Genomic DNA, 25658 nt, shown 5'->3' with positions numbered 1-25658 from the left:
AGCGAGATAAAGTCAAGATTAGGTTGGGATAGTTTGTCGACAAGGGGACAACTTACGTTTGCAATTTTCAGATAATATTATTCATGATAAAATTAGTATATGACAAAGGAACCTCCATCGTACATATCGAGATTGATCATTGCAGGAAAATTCAGCCCAACGGATGTATAGAGCTTATTTTTTCGGGACCTGAGTACCTGTTGTCTTAGAAATGTGTGCATTTTAATTTTTCTTTTTGTATGCTGTACTTATTGCTTACTTTTATTTTCCCCGCCACAGCAATGTCGTAAGGCGTTGTTGCGCAAGAGCCGAAATAAATAAATAAATACAGAAAAAAAACTATAATTCTGGATACATAATGACTTCATTTGCTTCTCGAAAATAAAGACTTGGCTTGAATCCGAGTTGTTCCATCAAATTCATATCACTGGCGTGAGGTGCCTCATGATGACCCATGATAAACATAGCGGTGATACAAATGCTGACAAATTACAAAGTGCTTCGCATGCTTCAGATACATTTTCAACGTTTCGAATATGAGCGGGCTTCTATAGCCATGACGGCCACCAACTCCGGTGGCGCAGCGGTAACGCGTGCGCTTGGAGACTGGGAGGTCCGCGGTTCGAATCCGCGGGCCGGCTGTGCCGTCTGGGGTTTTTCCTGGGTTTCCCTCAGATGTGTAATAGGCGTATGCCGGCACAGTTCCCCTGAAGTCGGCCCATGGACGCAGCTATCCTCCCCGCGAGCGGATTCCGCTCGGTCTTCCACTTCACCCTTTCCTCTCCTCCTCTCCACCACCTTTCCCTTCCCGAGAAACATGCCGCCTAATCAGGCAGGCAGACCTCTCGGGTTCCTCCCAACGACACTCCTCCTCCTCCTCCTCCTCCATGACGGCTCGCTTTCAACGACTTCAACCCTTCAACTTCAACACACAAACCCAACACACGACAAAGCAGGCAAAAAGTTCCCAGTATTTCAACAACGCGAAGAAAACCGTCCGTGCAACATTCGTGTGAAAGAACAGGCCTATTAATAAACAGTACAACAAAAATGGATGAAATTGAAATAATGGCTTCATTTTTCCCGCGGAGGCAACTAGAATGCAAGGCGTCCCGCGCAGCAGCCAATGACAAGTAGGAGCTACATTTTTGCGCGGAAGCACCTGGAAGACATACCCCTCAGGATCTAGCGTCTTGTCTGGTAGGCTAGGCTAGGCCAGGCCGACTAGGCGGAATCCTAGCCAAGCATAGCCAAGCAACTACTTCCATAATGGCGTGTGTGCGGGAAGCTTGTGGTTTCGTGTTTTGTGTTACAGAAAAGGGGCGTTTATTGCCTCTAGTAGCCGTTTATACGTCGCCTGGTCGCCTGGTACTCAGCAGCATGATGCTGCTGAGCACTGCCCTTGCTCCACATCGAAAGCTGGCAAAACCGTCTTACTTCAGAACTTTGTCAGGTAACTACTGTAACCAACAACTTTCTGAAACGTGTATCCGTAGTAATTTAATTATTTTTCGAGTAACTTGCACTCTGAGAAAAGTTACTTCTTCAATCGAATTCCCATTCGAGTTTAGGTCCTGTGTGTTAGGTGCCACTCACGTTGTGGGTTGTTTAAGAACTTTGTTTTCAACAAGTATTACGTATGATACACTGTGTGTCTAAAGAAAGGTAGAAAATCCAGCGACCTGGCAAGATGAACCACTGCATCAAAGTTTTACATGGAACCTTGAAAATGAATAACTGAGAAATAACTCAATAACATTTCACGAGCAACTGTAACTAAGGTGCGTTTCTGTCTAAGTAACATTTCCTGTAACTTTGTTAGTTATGTTAATGGCACTTTGTAAGTAGCTCATACGGCCCTGGGGAGCTATTCTCGATGAAGTAATGCGTGCATTACTTCGTTTGCAAGCTATCATTGGTCGCCGAGCGAAGAAGGCGTGAAGATATCTCACGCGCACGCAACCAATGCTAAAGCAATTAAGCATGCAGTTGCATTGTCGCACTGGGCTACCGCCTCACGAGACCGCCCTTGCATTCCGTTGCCGGAAACGGAAAAGCACAATCCGAAGGAAAGATTTGTGGGAACATGTAAGAGTGTAGCAATATGCAGCTTAATTGCGACGAGACAATTGGCTCGGACTTGTAAGAGTTAAAGCGAAGAAAATATGTGAACATGAGCGCATTGCATTATGAAGTTGCTGACAGTATGGTGGCACTCGCGCATGAAATTTTGCTGCAATTTTGAACAAACCGAGTGGCGCGAACAAAATTTGTGCAAGTGTATAATGGCCGTTGAAGCGATTGCTAGTTCTTGTCTTGTGAACATCGTCGCAGTTTTCACCAAAATTTTTGAGGACGGTCCTCTAATTTCCTCGTTTGACAAATACACAATAGTTGTTCGCTATGTGCGGGCATATGATGTGGAACATATGATGCAGCCGCATCCTCGCGAGCTCGGGCCATCGACAGTGACCATCGAAGTGACCATGCATAGCTCGCATTGCCGACATCTTTTTTTATTTCCCTTGAGAATCAGTGTTTCCCAAGTTCTTCGAATGGGAGGACATCCGTCCCCCACCCACACTCACACCCTAATACCCCCAAAATCTGGAAGAGACCCCCCTACAATTTTGTGACATTGCACAATACTTCGTCAGACCCCCCCCCTGGAGGAAGAAATTCTGTGTAAACTACTGAGACCATCCCTTTGCTTGCACGACGTTACATTGGAGAAACGGCTCAGTGGAGATGCTGTGTGGTGATGTACATCGGACGTGCGGTGCTATGTGGTGAAGTACGAACCAACAACAATATACAGTCAACCCTCGATTTATGAACACCCTCGGTTTCCCGAAAAATCGTTCATAAATCGAGGGATCCATAAATCGAAAATTCCGTTAAGTGAGTACTATCGACCAAATGAAACAGTATTTCCGAGTTGGTATTGTGTTTATAATGCAATATATTGTGTAATTTTGCTTTCGACCATGCCTTCTGCTGTACCAATCTCACAAAGCACAGATGTTAGCGCATTCACGCTCTGTTTATTATGCAATACTAAATAGTTGCAATTTTGCTTTGGACCATGCCTTCCGCTGTGTCAATCTTGGAAAGAGGAGATGTTAGCACATTCGCATTCAACTGGTCTCGGATTTCCTCTGGGGTTTTTAACCTACGTTTATTAATCTCCGGGTGACAGCGGACAGCTTAGCCATGAATTGAGGTCAGGAACACTTCTGCAAAAACCCGTTTGTTGTTCGGATTTTGAGGGGTTAAGAATCGAGGGTGCAATACCTGGAAAACGTTTTGTCTGTTCAGGCGTCATTCATAAGACCACGAATAATCCCTTTGAAGGTTTTTGTTGGCCTTGGAACGACCCGTTCATAAATTGAGGGCAAAAACGCTGGGCAACTCCTAGTTGGTTCCCAGAAATTCCATTCATTATTCGAATATCGAGGTTCATAAAACCAGGGAAAAATGCATGTAAAAAGTTTGGTTCCTCGTGCTAGTGTTCATAAAACGAGGGAATTCATAAATCGAAGGTTCATCAATTGAGGGTTGACTGTACACCGGTCATCATTATCCCAAACAAATGCAGTGTACGCCATCGTTGAATCGCGAAAACAGTTGCCGAACATGATAAAACACCATAACCCAAAGTATGTATGCTATGTCGATCATACCGCTGTCCTTGATCAAAGTAATGCACCCTCTACGCTGCCGTACTTTTCTGCGTTAAAAGTGATGCTGTACGTCATTGCCTACGTCAAAATGACGTACGGCCTAACGCGATGTTAGCTTGTGTCTGCCGGCTAGGGGAAATCTAGGGACAACTCTTCGGTGTAATGTTGTAAAAGTCAAAGCGTAGGGTATGGCGCCACTGTATCGCTTTGGAAATCTTCACATGCATGTCTACATAAAGGACTCTCTGCAATTTCTTGCTGAAACTGTAAAAGTTGGAAATAAAAAATTCTCATGAACGGCTTTCTCATGAACGTTTCTACTGCCACATTACGATTTCGTTTGCGTTTTGCCCCCACATTTATTACATCTTGTACGTAGCGCCACCTCGTTACATTATCTTACAACAGAGCATGCCACCGCAAAGAATGTACTTGGAAATGACTTCGCTAGGGACAAATGTCCCTAGGAATGGGCGGAGCATTCGGCTGGAGCGTGTCGCATGGACTCCACCCAAGAGCCCGTGACGTGCAAGTAATGCCCCCATTAGTTTCATCGAGAATAGCTCCCCTGGTCACCACTAAACACAGCTGGAAGGGCAGACATGGTGTTGCACTGGATACAAGGAAAAATAATCTACTTTCTGCCACAGGGGGAGTCACTTGCATTGCGTGATGTGACGCGGCGAAAATAAACCTGAACGTGCCCTCGGAAAATAAACATGAACGAGCAAGTAAAGTGCACATTTAGGCACTTATCGATGCCTATTTAAAAAAAGGCACTAATCACAAGAAAGGCACGTTCACGTTAGGGTACTAATGGGTTTCCTTCGGCCTGATTCATGCTTAGAACATCAAAGGCCTCATCTGTACGACCCCAACAAAAAGGCGTATGCCTGGAAATCCGCTCTCTGCTAATAAGTTAAAGTTAGGACTAATGAACCTACATAGATGCATCATAGAGCAGAAACAAATGGGTGGCAACTATGCAGCATAAGCCATATGACACGAAGTGCTACTTTGGACTTTGGGTTCATTTCTTTCAAGTTAATGAGCATCTAAACGGGTTCCTTACTTAATGTTGAGACCACTTAAAGTTACCTTTGTTTGGTGCGGAGGAGATTTAATGTGGTTAGCACACCATGTGTTAGAAAAATCTTCCGACTTGGGAAGTAACGGAGCAACCCCTGCTGGGTATCTGACACACGCAAATACATTCCTCGTGCTCGCATAGCTGTCTGTGAAAAGTTCCCACTAAATGGCCCCGGCACAAAAACTGTGTCATATTCAATCATGTTTCTACACTGTGTGAACCAGGAATACTGACCCAACTACTTTCCCCATATCAGCGCACTGTTACAGGGGGGAATATGTCCCACAACCCTGCTTTACTTATTCCATGCTGTGTGTCACAATATTACCGATTCTACAAACTCCTCCTCACTGTGCTACTTAAAGGAGCACTCTAGAGCAGTGTTTCCCAAAGTGTGGTCCGTGGACCCCTGGGGGTCCGCGAGAGTGTCCGTGGGGGTCCGCGAGAGTGTCCGTGGGGGTCCGCGACCGTCTCTCACATTTCAGTGAGGATTTTCGTCCCCACAAACACGCGCTCGTACATGCTGCCCGATTTCCAAACAAGCAGAACTTCCAAAATTGCTACAAGCATGCTTCAACGGCTAGCTTCTAATTTCTGATAGAAAAGTCATGCAATGCACGTTTGTACGCGTCATACACATACAAACAAGACGAAGAAACCAGTCCGGAATCGTTTCTGAAGCTGTATCGAAAGCACGCAGCAGCTGACGAGGTTGCTGGTTATGCACTGGCTAGCATGGGAAATACAGTGCGTCATATCGTTTTGCTTCGAGTTCGAACTGACTGAGAGTGTTCCTGTGTTTAGCGCATTTTATATTTGGCAGCCTGCGGACCTCTTGCAGTGATGGTGGCACTACAGATGATACCTGGCACTGAACGCGGCGTTGGAAGTCAACTTCGCTTCTGTCTAGACAGTCACTTGACCATGTTTATGCCTGCACAAATGTAATTTCGTACCCTGTTATACCCTGTCGCGCTCATAGCCACAGTTGCTTCGCGGCGCTAACACCCAATTAAAAAAAAAAAAAACCCTGTCGCGCATATTAAACGCGGTCTGCAATGCTGTGTACACAGCGCGTATCCCGGTATATTTGTGTGTGTGTGGGGGGGGGGGGGTCCTTGAATTAGTTCTCATCGCTTCCGGGGGTCCGTCACCGCCAAAAGTTTGGGAATGTTAGGCGGCCGAAAACAGTTTTCCCACAATTAGTGCAACCGTAGCGAAATTGGGACGCCTGCAATAGCTCCCTGAACCTCCCCTGCGTGAAACACCCTCCTTCGCCTTCACGATACACATGATAAGCGTCACTATGTGACGCAAGTGGTGAGGACACTCCTCATTGGACCTGGGATCACATGATCGAGGTGAGCAACACCGCGGAGGCCAGAGCGTCTGCTACCGCTTCGGAGACTCCATGCGTTCTCTGGCTACGTGATATCCGAAACGGAGGGTTTGAATTCTGTCCACGACACAACCACGATTTTTTGGGAACGCAGACACTACGTGAAGAACGAGTGGTGCAGCCCGAAATTAACTGTGTCTTGTACAACGAAAACCCCGTGCTTCCCGACAGTGTGCAGGCTGTCCGACCATTTTCAGCGCGCAGTTGGTTCAGGCGCTAACAGGTGGCGCCACAATACCGCCACCATCGCTTGCTTTCTGCTACTGTGAATTCTGAGATTGCACAGAAGCCACGGATATATTACTCTTGTGATCGTAATCTTATTTTCTCAGGCTGCATATATGCTTTGTTTTTCGTTAGAAAACGTGATATAAATCATATAAAGAATAGAAATCAACAAGAAACAGCTCACAATGTTCGTAGCAGACGGTTTTTCCTACGAATGAATGAGGGGCTCTCTACCACCAACGTCACAGTAGAGTGGGTGTGGTCTGCAGTTGGAGCGCTCAGGCCTGTCACAGCGGCAGCGGCAGCAATTAATTTTCCAAATTAATTGCGCTGTGGTGAAACAACTTCGGACAGAAATATTTTGTGGGAATGCTTTTCACATACTGCTTTACAAGATGACAGCAGTCTTTGGCCATGTTAGATACCACTTTAATGCCTTACGTCCTACCAAGTGTGTCATTTGGGTTCTGCACTTGAAGTTCCATTCATTTTCACAATTGGAGCTCCGTCGCGCAGCACTTTGTCAACGGATGCATATAGTAGTTTAATGTGCGACATTGTTTTTCTGCATTACCTGGAGAGATCTTTTCTTTAACTGAAACAAAATCAGTGGAACGAAGTAACAGGAACAATGAAATGAGACACAGAAGCACCAAAGTAATAATTACTGCTGCAGGATATCACTGCATCGCTTTATGCACCTGGTCATTGGCAGGCCAAAATAAGTATTTAAGTTGCGAATTAATATGCCAATACAGTCAACCCCCGATTTATGAACCTTCGATTTATGAATTCCCTCGTTTTATGAACAGGAGCACGAGGAACCAAACTTTTTACATGTATTTTCCCCTCGTTTTATGAACCTCGATATCCGAATAATGAATGGAATTTCTGGGAACCAACTAGGAGTTGCCCAGCGCTTTTGCCCTCAATTTATGAACAGATCGTTCTGAGGTCAACAGAAATCTTCAAAGGTATTATTCCGTGGTCTTAAGAATGATGCCGGAACGGACGAATCTTTTTCCAGATATTGAACCCTCGGTTTTTATCCCCTCGAAATCCGAACAACAAACTGCTTTTCCGGGGACGCATTAGGGTCGACCAAGTGTACAGCAGAAGGCATGGTCGAAAGCAAAATTACACAATATATTGTATTATAAACACAATCCCAACATGCAAGTACTGTTTCGTCAGCTCGATAGTACTGACTTAACGGAATTTTCGATTTATGAATCCCTCGATTTATGAACGATTTTTCCGGGAACCGAGGGTGTTCATAAATCGAGGGTTGACTGTATACATTATGCAATCAGGGTAAGGCAGTGGTGTTGGGTTTGCCTATCATTTCACAACTACATTGCATCTTTGTTGGCAGTATTGATTCTGCTGATCCCCCTGTCAAACCCACTGGTCTAAAGCAGATCGATATTCTAACCTATTAGCGTGGTGGTAGTTTATTACCTGCCATCTGGATCAGTTACTAAGTTTGTGTCCTCCTCTGAACAGCGCACCACAAACAATGTTATCCAAACGACAATGAAAGGATGGTTAGGAAGCAAACAAGCTGGTGATGCTGGGCCAATTACATTTACATTACTATGGTACAGAAGTGCTCCTACAGTTCGAAACCCCCACAGGTCTGAGGATATTAGTGATTGGCTTGGGTGTAAGCACGACTCTGGTTCGTGATGTAGTGTACCTGCGGGCTTGAAACTACTTTATGTACACTGGTTGTATAAGAAAACACCTCCCCTGGTCAATGATCTTCGAGCACATTCGCATGCCTTCAGAACTAACACACACAACATTTGCATTCACAGAATAGGTATAAATCAGTTTCCCCACATTCTGAAGTTTCAATTACTCCACATTTCCCCATGAGAAGAGTGATTGGAAAGCTTCTGCATCGGGTAACATTCCTCAGGGACATTTCAAGCCCGAGCAAACATCAAAGGTCGAGGACATTCACACGCTCTCCTCTCCTTTTCGCTATCCTCTCTCCCTCTGCACACAGCTCATGGCCACAGCTGCTTCGTGCCATAAACATATAATAAAAAATAAATTGACACATTTCTATATACGCGAGTCCGCTACTGGTATCTGCCATATTCTGGTATGCCTTGCCCTCTATACATGGTCTACATGTTCTTTGCTGACGGGGTTTCACCTCTGTGGCTATAACTCTCAGTTGGTTTTCTCTGTCAAAATAGATTTTGCAAAACTTTAGTTTGGCTGATGCTTAAAGTGTAACCTACTATGTAAATCTGGGCTGTTAGAATATTTTGTGGTCTTCCCTTCCTACCACATTTTGCTCAGTGTCTAATCCCAGAGTACTTTTAGCAGAGTCAGTGATGTTGTAATATTTGTGACTCGCTGCATCATTCAAGGTAACCTCACCAGAAAGCAGGGAAGGATAACGAAAGTATTTTGGTTACCGTTTCCATTTTCGTTACTGCCATATTTTCGTTTCCGTTATCCGTTTCTGATACCGGCCTTTCAATTTCGTTTCCGTTACGTTTCCGTTACTGTTTCCTGTAATGGAAGGGTTGTTACAGAGCTGCGGGAGGACAGCCTGTCCGGCTCTCTCAGCACCCTGTTTTGCCCAAGTGCTGCTTTGGTGTCACGCGTGCACACTACACAAGTAATTTTACAGCGTTGGGATGCGCACATCTTGCAAGATTTAAAGAAAAGAAGAAAAAAAATATGTAGGAACATATATTCAGTCTTCAGTCACTCTGAGTCCAGCAACTCAAGATGGGCGTAACTTTCATTCAATGTGGCATTCATCAGCGGACGCTCTCAATGTTAAATAATACTGCCATGGCCACAGTGAAAAGAAAAAAAAAGTACAAAATAAGCAACTAAAAATCGTAGGCTGTCATCCTCGTGCTATGGTGGAGTATAGTCATGTGTTGATGTCATGGAGTTATGAGGACTGGGACGACGTAAGTGAGGGATGCACCCTCGAGATCCAATTTGCGCTTTCTTTCAATGCTCTCGTGTAGTATTTAGAGCATTACAGGGAACTGAGTCATCAAAATACAAAAACAAATGTCATCGCACAACAGGAATAGCCATTACTCGAATTGAATACCGGACGACAAATTTGTTTCCGTTTCTGTTTCCGGTAATGGAGGACCGTGGTATGAGTTTCCGTTATCGTTACCATCTCCAATTTCGGTAATATACTGTTTCTGTTACCATTGCCGTTACCCTACCCTGCCAGAAAGTACACCGGAGTCAATACTCGTCAGCAGAGCCATCCCCAGGTGATTATCTGCATGGAGCAGGATAAATGTGCCCTTCGCCCCACGCACACAAGAAGCCCTGTAAACAGGAAGGTGCAAAAGAGCTCATCTGCACTTCTGAGCTAAAAAATTCTTTTCGCCCTTGCCTTATGGCCCAACCAGGCTCCTGGGTCTGGCACCCCCTCTTGCATTGGTGTATACAGTCGCGCCTTGTTAATATGGCCCCCGTTAATATGGACGACGCGAATTATGGACAAACTTTTGGACAAACAAAATATGGACAAAATTATGGAACGAAACTTTTGCCATGTATTTGTGTCTCGGTAATATGGAAACCCACTTTTCGGACAATGGACAGCACAAGCTGGTTCTAATTCCATATGAACCCTATGTATTTTTGCCTCATTATTATGGACATGTTCTCAGGACGACAACCCCTAGGAGAATCAGATGACGAGGCCTTGTTCCAAATTTCTTCTTTCTTTTGTCACTCAAGAATTCTGGGGGTTATTGTGCCACCCTTCCAGGGTAACAACCTTTACGAGAACGCAAGAGGATGACGCGCCGTTCTTTGAAATTTCCTCCTGTGTCACTGAAGACACCTAAAGGTCAAAAGGAGGCTAGCAGTAGTGCAGGGGATGCTTCTGGTATGGGCATCATGACGTCATAGCTGTCATAAAGAGCAAGGGGACTTTGTGTGACTTCAGTTTCTCCCGAGTTCATCATTGAGGACAGATCACATGGCTCGAGCAGGTCTGCAAACGGCGCTCCAGTTCTTCGAAGATAAGGGGGACAGATCTCAAGCAATCAAAATTGCTGAAATTCTGTCGACTTTGAGCTCCAGGAGGTATGTGTACAAGAAAGCACTGATTACTGAGTTTTCTTCCTAATAAATGTTATAAAATATTGGACGATTTGTTATTATGGACGATTCACTTTATGGATAATTTTAGCGAGGAACAAAAGTGTCCATATTAACGAGGCACGACTATATACCCATCAGAACAGCTGGACTGATCAGTACAGCCTTAAAAGAGCACAGAGAGTGCTTCAGTCACAACCATTTTTTTCAAACCAAGCCGTTAACCTGACTGCTGAAACGCACCATGCCAAGTGATTCACTCGACGGATGCATACATGTCACAGAATTTGATTTTGAAAATCGTGACTGCGAGTAACGGTGGTAATGCCCGCAACTAACCGCCGGAGTCGTTTTGATGTCATCGCGGTACAACCCGTTGACTGGTTTGCTCGTTTGGAGAAGCGCTGTGTGCTACGCTGAGAGAGAACTGGGAATAGAAACAAAAAAGAAAAAAAGTGCAAAAAGTGCCAGCCCCAATTGGAGCGCAGTCTCTCTTCTAACCCTGATGACATCACAATCCTCCTCCTCGTTTCAGCCTGCAGAACGGGTCGAGGGGGAACGTGCGCGTCGATGTTCTGGGGCATTCCAAGAAAAATACTGCGTACAGAGAATTTTTTTGTGTTAGTTGTCACATCAAGTTACACTCTTTCGTAATTCGCCAGACACAGAAATATTTTGGTTGGCTGGGCTCCTTTAGGACTACATTCGTTTTGATGGCTACACTGAAGCTTACGCTTATGTGCGGTGTATGTGTTGAACTATTGGCTTGCAGTGGAAAGAACACTGCGAACAATTCAGCTGGCATATGTAAACTGTGCATGACTCACTTTTCACGATACGTACCAGGCCACGCTAAATGAGTTCCGATAATAGCAGTTGTGTTCAACAAAGTAGGAAGACATTGTAGCAGAGACCGAGCAGGTTGATACATATCTATAAATGAAGCGACACATAACACGCTCAAACAACAAGTTGACTTGCGACATTGTGTGTGTCGTTTGAGTGTGTTGTGCGTCGCTTCATTTAGAGATAAGTAGGAAGATCACAGCTGTACTTCCAAGTGGCTGCCTCAATATCCAAGTTGTTGTATGCAGCAGCCCCAGCAATTACAAGCATTTAACACTACCCTTCAAAGGACTGAAATGTCCCACGAATCGTTTATTACTTTCTTATGATGGCGCGCTACAACACTGGACAAGTGTAAAACTGTTTAAGCATGTGGGGTGTTCGATATTTGCGTTTTGTTATGCAGACCCTGATATTTGTATGTCTACAAGTATTTTATATGAGAGTTTCAAGAATGAAATGCGGAAGCTGCATTCATGGGTGCGCCTGCAAGAGGGGGCAACCTATGCATAGTCGATATCTAGAGAACCTCTGTTGTGTGCAGTTGTGAGACATATTCCCAGTAAAGCTGTACAGTTGGGGATGAGGCTGCTGAAAGTTCCCCCTTGTGCTCCGCTCACAGGAGCCTTTTGTTTGGTGGAAGTGCAAGGGTGGATGAATGTACAATTTTTGCATGGATATCCACAGACATTCACACCTTTTACTTGTAAGCTCACTACTTTGAAATCCCCAACTGCAATGTGAAGCATGTCTAAGAAGTATTCACTTCAAAATTATACGGATCAGATCACTATTGCTTCTAAGTACTCCTAACAAAAAGAGCCTATTGGCACTAGCATGATTTGGACATTTAATGCAAAATGTGTTTGACAACTAGGGAGCATAATTGTGCTAGGCATTTGTACATCACTGTGTTACATGATGCCCTCACTTCGGTTTGGTTCTCAACTTGTCAGCAATGTTTTGCAATTGCAAAGTGCAGTTTCTTCGTTCTCCCCATGACCGTCTTCAGCCGTGCACCTAATATCGCTAATTGTGCCTAATATTGCTACCCTGTTGCAGTCAAGTCCGATGATCATAATGTCAACATTTCCTTAGATGCTCCAGATGCAATAATGTTTACTAGATGCAGGAGTACTTTGATGTCCAAACTGTGCAGGGAAAGGCTAGTGGGGGTGTGCAATGGATACACAATTTTAATTCCACATAGATTACCTTTTGTGGCCAAAGTATGTGTACACGGTATCGTTGAATGCATTTTGCAGGATTTGGTTTGGTCACAATGACCAAAACACCACTGCAGATTTTTCTTCTTTCCCTTTAATGGTCAATCATTCTTCATATCTCAGAATTCGTTTCACATCTGACAGCAATTTTGAAACGTTCCATCCAAGAAGACAGAAGGGGAATCCTTAAAGGTGCACTAAAATGCAAAAACAACTTGTTTTGAAATGAAAATCCGTGTTTCAGTTAGTATAATACAAGCAAAATTATGATCATGAAAGAACTGGATGTTCTGAGGCTGGAACAACATAGAAGGGACAAATACATACAAAGCCTCAATTTGCCTAAGAAATTAACAATGAAAGATGAAAGTCACTGAAAAGATTAGCCAGCTGTAGGACTCGAACCAGAAGATGTGGGTTCGAGTCCTACAGCTGGCTAACCTTTTCAGTGACTTTCATCTTTCATCAAGCAAAATTAGTTCACACAGCGCTGCGGTTTAGAAGAAAAATGCAGTGAAAACAGAGCCATCTTTGGCGGCAACAAATGCAATCCACAGGAAGCGATGATTGGTGGCATCCAATGAGACAGCAGGACAACTGTGCGCTTACCCATCGAGGCCATGGGGATTTGGAACGGGTCCGATCGTAGTGTTCCGTATATGCACAGCACGATGCGCACTGCTTCATTTTTACAGACTCAATACAGACTCACTGAATTGGAGCCTACAACGGTTCTCGCAGATGTTCCACTGACAACATTTATTTTCCCGTCCTTCGGACAGGGGCGCCAGTTGACTTCCCAATGTGGACTATGTTTTTTGCCGGGACTGGTCAATGGCATTGCACGCGCATGCACGTGCAGCATGGACTAAACACGCCGGTGCACGAGCTGAAAAAACGACCATTGCCTAGCGCCGAAGCAAGAAAGAGTCCCGTATTTTTTATTGTTGCCTCGTAACGCAATCAAAGTTTTGAATTATGATAACAAGTATGAAATCAACATAATGGAACGTGATTTGAAGTTAATTTGTTTTTACATTTTAGTGCCCCTTTAAGGATGTAGTATATTCCTAAAGCCCATGCCTATCACAATGTTCGTAAACTGAAAATTCGTGCATCTGATAGAGCTGTGCAAATATTCATAATTGAACCTTGAAGGGACGAGTTGTATATTCGGAATGGAATATGATATTCCATGAGGCCAAATATTTCCATAGGGACATTGAACAGAAGTCACAAGCGGCAGCCCGCTTGCACTTTAGCCCTTTTGGTAATGGTATTATACTGGGCGTTTCATGAAGGTACTTCATCTGAATTTCTGTATGCTCACCAATTAAATAATCATCCTAACTGTTAGATTTCAGTTTGCATGCTTACATAGCCTGTGTTATACGTATCGGGACCTTCAGCGAAAAATATTCGCAGGAAAAAAATAAACTGTGTCGAAACCTAGTGATTTTTTCGAGTAATTAATCAGTTTCAGTTGACAATTTATTCTTATACGGTTTATTCCTAAGTTCTCCTCATATAACCTTCATGCCCATCGTCACAGGGGAATCGTGATGTACTCTTGGCAATTCCTTGCCCTGGATGGTCATCACATGAACCCTAAGGGATCTCGTGCGCTTGGCTCTCGTTACCGGAGCATTCTGACGCATCATGCCGTACCTTGCTCTTCTGTTCCTTCTCTGCTGCCTGTCCACGGGGAAGATTTCCCCACTCTGGCTGCCTCCTGTGCTACAGCTGCAAGCTCCAGTGGCTCCCCTGAGTCGGAGACGTCTAGTAAGTGCAATGAACCTCGGACGGACCTTCAACCTCTTCAGTCTTCATCGAGCCAAGTTCAGCCTCAACTACAGACATCTACCCCGTGCCAGAAGTAAGGCCATCCGTAGAATCTTCACCCCAACAGAGCCGAACTGAGAACGGTTATCCTGCGCTGCAACCAGAGACATCGTTGGGCCAAAAACGAAACATCGCTAGGAAACAACGCCAATTGACCAAAAAGGGTAAATGGCGTAGCCACACTTGACTTCATGAGCATATGCCGCATGCTTCCAGTAGCTATTTTTTAAATGCACGCAAAGTACTTGACAAAAAAATTAAGTTAGTCTCTCATCGTTCCTTCTTATCAGATTGTATTAAGCATGGAGTTAGCCCCAAAGGCATGACTTTAAAATTGAGTGCAACTTTTTATTTTCATTCGCCGCGAAGTGCTCTACTTTGGCAAAATGTGTTAAAAAATGTCTCTTTTCAATTATCCGAGATTGCAAGATGTCTCATGTGATAAAGGGTTCTGATAATCAGCTACGCCAATTAGCACCCAGTGTTAGCGAACCAGATCTGTCTGAGCTAACATCATTTGCTTTTAAAAGGCTTAATGAGCTAAACTCTGTTAAATGCAACAAAGCCAGCCATGAAGATGTTGCGTTAACGTCACTTGACCCTCTAGATGTGTGCTAGCCCCTTTACCTAATAGAGCCACCCTCTTCCATACTTTCGCAGTTGGTATTTAATTTTTCCACTGTTGAGCTAAGTCAACCGGAACTCAGTGTTCTATCTAAAGGCCTTAGTTTTTAGTCCCTACACAGCCTAATACAGATGAATTAGAAATGCTAAACGATTTGCAGGGCCTATGCACCTTCGAACATTTTTCCACGGTACGCCCATTAGCAACGCTGACGTGTATAAGAAGCCATCCACTTGGACTCCAGACCCTAGCAAAAATAGTCCTCTAATCGATAACTACATTCAAGCAGTATATAATGAAATTAAGCACACAATCAATAATACTACCAAATCATACGACCACAATATTACCATAGAAGAGAAAGCGCCATAATGTTAGGGCCATGCTCTTTCATTCTATGTCACTAAAGTTCACCTAGACGCAAAACCCTGCTGGATAGGTCACTTTTTTCGCAACATGGTTTTCGCGATTCTGACGAACTTTGACACCGCCTAAATCGACAGCAGTTCTATATATTGCCGTAAACTCGGGGAAAATATCTTTATTTGCAGTAAGGAGTGCATGATCATTTTTGGAAGCAAAACTGAGGGTGGTCGAGCACGACCTTTGGGTGATTTGGCCTGGAATGACCCAGCTATGATGGATGTGGTCTCCCTGTACACTAATATTCCACATTCTGAAGGTCTGAAATACGTTGAGAGATTTATTCAATTATATCCATCCAATATTTTTGAAACAGCAGTCATAATTCCCCCTTTTAGAACTAGTTTTAAACTAAATTAGCTTCGTTTTTTCTAATGCACAGTACATACAAATCCACGGGGTTGCTATGGGTTCACGTGTCTCTCCAAATTATGCAAATCTTTTTGTGGGGTCGTTTAAGAAAACAGCGTTGGAATGTTTCGGCATACGTCCTTTGGTTTATTACAGATCACTTGGACAGAGCACTGTTCTTAGCACACCAGATGCCACAACCACACATGTAAAGAAAGTGCTGGAAGTGCCACAAGCAGCTTTTGATTTTCGCTTCGCTTTTGCTGCAGCTGTGCACACACCCAGTTCCATTATGTAACATTAGGTATGGAACACAAAGGAATTACACAGAATCAAACATCACAAATTTGAGAGAACAAACTCTCGTGCGAAGCTGCCCTTGCTCTATACAACCCTGAATCATCATCATTAGCTTTCGTGCTGTAGCCACACTTCATCACGTTACAAAAAAGAATCTAATGACAGAAATATAGGGTAACTCTCGAGGAAGAAGGAAATGATGTAAAAGAAAAACATCAGTGAACTTAAGAACCTTACCCACAAATGGCAGCAACAGAACTGATGCTGTTGCCATTTGTGCTTGACGTCCAATTCTGTTTTTCTTTCTGTGTCATTTCCTTCTCCCTCTCATTAACTGTATATTTCTGTCGTTACATCCTTTTGTAACCTGAAGAAGTGTGACCTCTGCACAAAAACTTGTTCAATTAAATTTTTTATGTTTTGTTCTGTGTAATTTTTGTATTTCATACCATTAGGAGTTGTACTTGCTTTATTCTTTTTTTGCTTCATAGTAGCTTTGGTTATGTACTATTCACTTTGGCTGTATGACTTCACTTTTTAGTTGCCGCAGTTCCAAAATAATTATTGGCATAGCTTTAGCAGTTAATCATCAACATGTTAGTGCAATCTTTTTTTTCTGGCAACAGCAGTAAACATGGTCAAAGATCCATATCTCCATTATATCATCCATAACAGAACCCTGAGATTGAGGGGACATAAACAAAGCAGACCTCAGATCTGTGTCGTTTATGTGCCCCTCAACCTCAGGGTTCCATTGTGGATGTTCGTCGCCACCAGCTCGCCTGTTTCCGCACCGCTCCATCAATGACATCATGTTTCTCCTCCATTTTATAGAGTTGGTATTATCGTACCACAGTGTGGACCCATTGTGAAAAATCCCAGAGGCCCTTGCCACTACGATAGTTAGCAAAAGATGCTACAGTTTAGTTTCTGATTCACGTAACTGATTTAGTATTGTCATCCTGAAGGTATGTGCTTGAATTTGAGATCGACAAATTGTGTATATTATATACAGTCAACCCTCGATTTATGAACCTTCGATTTATGAATTCCCTCGTTTTATGAACACGAGCACGGGGAACCAAACTTTTTCCATTCATTTTTCCCTCGTTTTATGAACCTCGATATTCGAATAATGAACGGAATTTCTGGGAACCAACTAGAAGTTGCCCAGCGTTTTTGCCCTCAATTTATGAACGAATCGTTCCGAGGTCAACAGAAACCTTCAAAGGGATTATTCCGTGGTCTTATGAATGACGCCTGAACGGACAAACCGTTTTCCAGGTATTGCACCCTCGGTTCTTAACCCCTCGAAATCCGAACAACGAACGGGTTTTCCGGGGTCGCACAAGGTGCGACCAAGTGTTCCTGACCTCAGTTGATGAATAAGGTGGTAGCTGTCACCCGGAGATTAATAAACGGAGGTTAAAAATCCCGGAGGGTATCCGAGAGCAGTCCAGTGCGAATGTGGTGACATCTCTTCTTTCCAAGATTGACACAGCGGAAGGCATGGTCCAAAGCAAAATTAAACAATTTAGTATCGCATAATAAACAGAGTGTGAATGCGCTAACGTCTGTTCTTTGTGAGACTGATACAGCAGAAGGCATGGTCAAAGGCAAAATTACACAATATATGGCATTATAAACACAATCCCAACTCGGAAATACTGTTCAATTTGCTTGATAGTACTCAGTTAACGGAATTTTCGATTTATGAACGATTTTTCGGGGAACCGAGGGTGTTCATAAATCGAGGGTTGACTGTATATGGCTTTTATGGCTGGTGGACACGTAGTCAGTGAGGGCATATATAAGTCTACACTCTTGCATATTTTGCATAATGAAATCTACAAAACACATTTACGAAAGAAATTGCACAGAACCAAACATTGCACGTTTAATATTACAAGCTTCCATGTGGAGGCTGCCCTTCTTCAGTTTACAAAAATAATGTAACGACAGATATATACTGTATTTTCTCGAATCTAAGACGACCTTGAATATAAGATGACCCCCGAGTTTAGGGTACATGATTTTGGAAAAGGTAAACAGGGATTGGGAGGCAGAATAGCAGTTGGAATCAATGCACAATGCCGTTTAATTATCGTCACTTTCTATGCTACTGTGTTCTTTGTTACTAACTGCACACAGCTCATTGTCCTCCGTTCCGTCCAAAAAGTGATTTTTTTATATACACATTCCTCAAAGGAAGCCAACAGACATCAGTGGATCAGTCTCCGGACGTTACCATCGGTCTTGCAAGCCAGAACAATTTTGCTGAAGAAAACCCTGTGCAGCAGGACATCCCAGTGAGTCTGGATAATGCAAGCAACGAAAGCAGGGAGGTGGTCCCACTGTCAGCCTGGGCCCCAGCCAAAGGTGACGACTTCAAATCTGCAGAGCTAAGAAAACTTCTCCATGATGCCCAGAGACAGAAAGATGACCTTGAGTTGAAGCAGACAGCTTCTCGAAACACAGTGAAGGAACTTCGAAGAAGGGCAGCAGCTTTAGAAGAGCAGTTGCAGGAACTCCTAAACATGCCCTTTCTAAATGAAGATCAGAAGGCAGCTCTTCAACCACACAACAAGGGCAACGCATGGTGAGTGGAAACAATTAAGCTCAAATTCAGCTGTGGAACTGCAGGTTACGAAGTGCTGCTGTCGCTTTGGTACCCTCTACCATCTAACCGCACTCTGATTCGGCGACTGAAGAACATCATATTCTTGACAATGAAAAAATGGCTAGGAAGCAAGCGAGCTTGTGAAAATGACGCATAATGTAAAACCCCCGAGACTAGGGAACACAAAGGGACAGACACAACACGAAGTCTCAAACATGTCTGAAAATTTTACTTCACACACGAGAAATATACGATGGATGCATGCTACCAAACTGCATTTTTCCTGCTACAAGAACTGCTACGAACAGCAGTTTGTCAGTTCCACCACTGAGTCAGTCAAAAAGCATGCAATGGGTCACACACAAGTATACTCACACCGAAAGTCAAACAAGGTAAGCACAGTATCCTGTCTCAGCTTGCTCCTCCTGTCTAGCCTACTCTGCTCAAAGGCGTCAGGTGTGTGTGTGTGTGTGTGCGCGTGTGTGCATGGGTGGGTGGGTGGGTGGGGACGGATGTCCTCCCATTCGAAGAACTTGACAAGCACTGATTCTCATGGGGAACTAAAATAGACGTCGGCAATGCGAGCTTAGCAATGGTCACTTCGCTGGTCACTGTCGATGGCCCGAGCTCGCGAGGATGCGGCTGCATCATATGTTCCATGCACGCGACGATGCCCGCACATAGCGAATAACTATTGTGTACTTGTCAAACGAGGAAATTAGAGGAATGTCCTCAAAAATTTAGATGAATACTGCGACGGTGTTCACAAGACAAGAACTATGGCAATCGCTCCAATGGCCATTACACTTGCACAAATTTTGTTCCCGCCTCTCGGTTTGTTCAAAATTGCAGCAAAATTTCATGCGCGAGCGCCACCATACCGTCAGCATCTTCGTAATGCAATCCGCTCACGTTCACATATTTTCATCCCTTTAGCTCTTACAAGTCCGAGCAAATTGTCTCATCGCAATTAAGTTGCATATTGCTACACTCTTACATATTCCCACAAATCTTTCCTTCACATTGTGCTCTTCCGTTTCCGGCAACGGAATGCAAGGGCGGTCTCATGAGGCGGTCGCCCAGTGCAACAATGCAACTGCATGCTTAATTGCTTTAGCATTGGTTGCGCGCGAGAGAGGTATCTTCACGCTTTCTGCGCTCTGCGACCAATGATAGCTTGCAAACGAAGTAATGCACGCATTACTTCATCGAGAACAGCTCCCCTGCTGGGCGATGAACCCTGGTTGCTGTTTTTAAGGAGTCACAACTTTTTCAGAGATAGTATTGGCTGCCTATCAGTTATATAGTTTTATACACATTTTTACCGCGTCAGATCATGGTTCGTGTCACACTTTGTGATACTGTTTTACCATAATACAGTGAACCCTCGACCACTGATGCTTCCGTGGATTTTCGTCATCAACTGAATTGTCATACTAACGAGAAACGCGCCCTCGTCTGACCGGACAGACCACTACGGAAAGACAAAAGGCAAAACAACACGAGGACAAAACCCTACACAAGCAATCATGATTATTTATTTCTTGAAATAGTTGGTTACCAATGTTTGGTTGGTGCAATCATCAATAATCAAGTTATCTAAATGGACGATTGCACCATCAATTGCACACACATTATAAATGTCCTTGTGTTGCTCAAAGAATAGTAATGCAACTTTCAGTGCCTCACTAGCCTCCTTCGCAGTGATGGTAGACCGTCCTACATCCAGCGAAAGCTCCCGCTTTCCCCATTCAACCAGGTCTTGGTGTGAGGAAGGGCTCTCTTTAAAGCGAATGCAGATCCGTTTCTTCATCCCAGCAGTTAACTCTGTCCGCTTCATTCCGGTCATTCTAACTTCTGCAACAGCAGCAGCACAGTGTGACCTGGTCTCGATGTCACTTCCCTTTTGAAGCACTTCAGCGGTCCGAAATGTGCTATGAGTGATCCCAAAGTCCGAAAATCGGGAGTCATGTATGACCTTGGCGTCCTAGTTTAACTGTACTGGGTACCTGTGACTCAGAGTCACTTAATGACCCTATAGGGTCACCATCTTTCTCGGGCTACTCCAAAGATTTTGTGACGCGGTCATAATAACGAGAAGACAACACATGTGTTTGACCGTTCCTTTGACAAAAATCTTGGTCATTGTCGGAGAAGCGGATTGTCATACCAACGAGGTGAATTTACATGGCAGGGAAACGGTTCCCAAGAACAATGGTCATAAAGCGAGCATGTCAGATTATCTGGGGTCATACTAACGAGGGTTCACTATACTTTGATTTATAACTAGTCATAATTTTCACCACAGTTTTGGCACACCATAACCATAGTCACTTGTGCGCCATAAAACCTCAATCATCATCATCTAATGACCGAAATAGTGACTGCTACGTGTGCTGCGTGCTGGGACGCATACTGCAGCAGCTGGAAGCAGGTCTAGAAGAATCCATCCGAAAAGTACGTAGTTGAAGCTGGGCGGACCTTTCTACGTCCCTAACTGCGGGGATTGCTCTCTGTGGAAATATAAAGGGAGCAAATGGTCTGGGACAACAATACATTGTAGCCATTGTTTGCTCATCCCGACCAGCTGAAAACCAGCACTCGGCTGAGTATACTTGAGATCTGCTAGGAAGATGTCGTAAATAGTATGGTCCTCCTGCGTTATCACGTCGGAGTTTAAAACCATGTGCTCGGAGGTTACAGGCAAAAACACGGGGAGGGGAGGGCACTGGTGGGAATGGCATGTGCAACACATGTGATACTGCTGCTACCTACAGGATGCACGTGAGGATTACTCTAAAAGTAGTAATTTTCGCGAATCTTGCGATTGCATTTTGTTCACGAATTCAAAGCCTCGTGAAATATGCTGATAGCACTAGAGAAAGAAGGGACAGGGTGCAGGCAAGCTGGTATAGACTCATCTGAGAATTTGTTGTCCGTCCTTGTTGTTCCGTGTCTCTCGGTCCCCTACCATGATGCTTATACAGTAGCATTAACAAAAAATTTAAATTTTCAATAAGAAAATTTACAATCGAAGTCACTCATTCACACCTTTATTACGGTATGGCAGTAACTTGAATTTAGGTCAATGCAGTCACTAGTTGCTTCACAGTTTTCACAAATTTCTCTAGTTCACTCAATAACCACAAGTTTCTCTAGTTAACTCACTGATGTGCTCATGTTGACCGTGGTACCCTTCCGCCTGGACGCCGTTAATCTCCGCCTTCATGAACCCAGTACGCACATCGCTGACCCATGCTTTGAGGCTTTCGTAACACTGGATCAGCCAGCCAGCTTGTATTTGTTTCACTACGCTACTGCGGAGGTAAGCTTTCGTAAATGTGTAACAATCACTGCTGTTCATTGCAAAGTGCATTGCTCTGCATGCCACTACGTGAACAAATCCCGCAGTAACGTCTTGAGAATGTTGTTAGTGACGAGATAGTTTGGCTGGAGCTCGCTTGTACAGCTAGCAGGAACGAAAACATACTTGATGCTGTTGTCTGTGAGCTTCTAGAGGAAACGTTTGGTCCTGACATAAGACATAAAAAATATAGGGTTACCAGTCTGGTTTCGATGGGTTTCCACATAGGGCACGTTGATGTGATCAGCGAAACGAGTCATCGTGGCTTCGTTGCTCGAGTGACTCTCCGAATGCCACACATCCCAACCGTCAGGGAAGGTGACCTTGGCATGGCACTTTTCTGTTTTACCAGCATAGATCACTCGAGGCGGCAGCATGTCACCGGACAGCGTTGACGACAGGACGACGGTGATTTCTCTCTTGTCGTCTAAAGCGGCTACCCCGACTTTAGAAATGCCGTGCTGTTCCATTGTCCAGGCGCTTACTGGTGCCAGCTTTACACCCGTCTGGTCGAAATTTATCACGAGGTTGTTTGGGATGTCTAACTCCTTCATGAGAGAAGTAACGGTCTCATGAAACTTGTCCCTCACCAAGTGAAAGTCATCTGGAAGCTTTCGCGCAGCTTTTGTTGCCTTTCGTCGAACAAGTCCCAATCTCTTCAAAAATGATTTTGCCCATGGCTTGCCAAGGGTTCCACCGAACTCTGGCAAAAGTGTCGGTTTTGGGCTCAGACGATTCCTAATGCTGCTGCTATGCATATTTGCACATTCACAATTCCGCCACACCTTCATAACTCACGTATGTGAGCCTGGATATCACAGTCTAGTTCTCCAAGCAAAGGCCTGACTCCGCGAGGATTTCGCGGAAACTCAGACAGCTCCGTATCCACATCACGATGGGTACGTTGGCTTTTCTTAAAGGAGTCCCCTATTGGGCGTGCAGTGCTTTCGGTGGTTGCCTTGCCAAGTTCCAACGGAAATTAGCTCACTGCTGCCTTGTTACCGTTTTCAATAGCGTAGTTCACTATCTTGAACTTTACTTCAGTAGTGTAGTTGCCGTAGGGTCCGCGTTTCCGTCATCCAAGCTGCTGACTGGCAGCTTCGTAGGTCACACTGGCATTTGCGGAGGAGAGTGAAAGCTATTCAACGAGCGCCCCAGCATCAGGCAGTCGGTGCACGTGGTTGTTAGTTGAGGACAGTTGTGACGACATCGGCAACGTAAAATTATCGTAGATAAATTAAATTAAAATATCGTAGCAACAAAGCAACAGAAACTGTGAGGGTGACAGCAAGAAGAGTAAAGGGCAATTACCTGAATACCGCCATGTCACAGACCACTCCAGTAAAGAAACCAGAGCGTAGGCCTATAGTCATCGACCATATTTCTTACTATTATTCATTGTCACTGGTCTGCCTAGCGCTCTACAAGAAGCCTGTGGGCACACCTACATCATCCATAACAGGAATTATACCAAGAGAATTGACGTCAATAAACAGAGGTCAAGCCCTTAACAGTGCGCTAGGGATTCGACTGCTCAGCTGCCCAGAGTCACGCTTACATGTACTGAGGTATTCTTAACTCCGGATAGCTTTCCTTGGTCATTGGACTTCACGGTATACATAGGCCAGAGTCGTGTATCCCCATACATGGCTGTGGTGGCTCAGAGCCGCCAGGGCCGCCCGAGCCTGACGCTAACGCAACTGCCATATTGGCCTCTGTCGGAACCAGCTATTGATAAAAGTCAAGCAAAGTGTCTGAGCTACATAATAAATGTGCTGTCTCTTTACTGCAGAACTGCCCTCTCCCAATTTGCTGTTATATAAATGGGGTGTTCATATAAGCGTGATTTTCTATGTTGCATCGTCTTTGTATTTCCAACAAAAGTATTGGAAAATTTATCTTATTACTCTTTGTAGTGACGGTAGCGGTACTCCGTTACTTCACAAAAGAATTATCAATATAGGTATTTCAATACTGTTTACCCAAGTAACAGGTATTAGTATCGCGATACCATATTTCGGTAAGGGGTACAGCACTCATACAAAGGTACCGACGTATCAGGGTAATTCTTAATAGGCCACACAACTGTGAGACTGAGCGTACGCCTCCTATTGTCTGCGTAGATGTTTGTCCAGCCTGTAAAATTGTCTTATGAATGAATCTATGCCAAAATGTTGTCAAAGCACACTATCTGTTCTAGACTGACCTGTGAGGTTGAGGTAGACTCAGACGCAGCTCTTGCATACTCTCTCATTCATGCCATGACTTGTTTCGAAAGAGAAGACAGGCTGGCCGGCATGATGACAAGACCATTCATTGCTAGGCGCGTGGGCTCCTTAACAGTGCACCCGGGGCAGTGGTGCTGTTGCCTGCCCTCTTATAGTCTTATGTGTGGGCTCGAAATCCAGACCTGATGTCAGCTGCATTTCATAGAGACTATGTAGCTCCAATTTCACGTTTGCTCAAATTTCACTCAAAGTGCAGGAAGGAGCTCCTCGAAAATGCCTTTTAAAATGGAGAAATTGTTGCTATTGGTGTGAACTCACACTAAAATGTGTGTGTGTTGTTCCTATCCACGCAACCACATCTTCACTTGCACATTTGAATCAGCTTATGAGGTATGGCTGGTTGAAGCTTCATATTCTCAATCTTTCTCTGTAAAGCTCTTTCTGAGGGTAGTGGTAGAAGTTCAGCATTGACAAATTCATACCCTACTTAGCTGCAGCCAAGTCTTAACTTCAATGCTTTGAGGGCAGTTGCATCGTACTAAATATGCAAGGGAAGACTCTATTAGAATGATGAATGTTTCAGCTATTTTTACACTCTTGTTGCAGAGCATTTACAGCGAACGGGAACAAGTAAATCCTACCTGCTAGCACGTGCACCGGTGTTTTTCATGCTCCTGAGCTGGTCGGGTGCCAGGTACCTCTTCGTGCTTTCTGAAAAGAGTCAACATCAAGCACTGGAACCACAAGCACTATCAAGTACATGAAGCAGTGGACACTTTCAGGAGCCTCCAGGTTGTGCTCCAGTTAAAGGACTTCCTTCTGTGCAACATTCAGCCAGCATTTCAAATCATCAATCAGGAACTCGTGCTGGCACGGTATCCAACCGCAGTACAGCCATTCCTGACATGGCGATATGAAACATGCATCGTCGGAGCCTGGCAGCATTACTTCTGTAAGTGGTGAGTTGTGCGAGTGTGCTGCGATATGCTTGTCTAGAATGCTTATCAGATGTTGCACAGCTTGGGACAGAAGTTCATGGGACACAGAGGTGTTGCATTCCTCTATTGAATGGAGGAATGCAGCACCTCTGTGTAGAGTGTCATTCCAATAGAGTCTATTGGAATGACACCCTAACAGCGAACAGGAGTGGTCACACATACTAAGAGAAGGACAGCCGGTCGCCCATTTCTTGTTCAGTCTTTTCATGATGGCTAGCAAGCGGCTGCTCTGATGAAGAAATACACCAGTGCCCTATTCCATCAACTTTGTCTCAAACTGTAAATCTTTTGAATCATTTATTTCCACTTTTACAAGATTTCTTGC

The 25658-nt window shown here is 44.3% G+C and overlaps 1 long non-coding RNA gene across 1 annotated transcript; it reads left to right on the top strand.

Annotated features, from left to right (window-relative positions):
- The first annotated feature begins 1227 nt into the window (after positions 1-1227).
- On the top strand, positions 1228-25284 carry LOC135392925 (uncharacterized). The gene is made up of 4 exons (XR_010422308.1): positions 1228-1453; positions 14135-14588; positions 18332-18722; positions 24942-25284. It is a non-coding gene; the product is annotated as an uncharacterized LOC135392925 (long non-coding RNA).
- Positions 25285-25658: the final 374 nt, after the last annotated feature.

This window comes from Ornithodoros turicata, chromosome 4 (assembly GCF_037126465.1).
Source record: "Ornithodoros turicata isolate Travis chromosome 4, ASM3712646v1, whole genome shotgun sequence".
Taxonomy (NCBI): domain Eukaryota; kingdom Metazoa; phylum Arthropoda; class Arachnida; order Ixodida; family Argasidae; genus Ornithodoros; species Ornithodoros turicata.
This window is presented reverse-complemented; position numbering and strand designations above follow the sequence as displayed.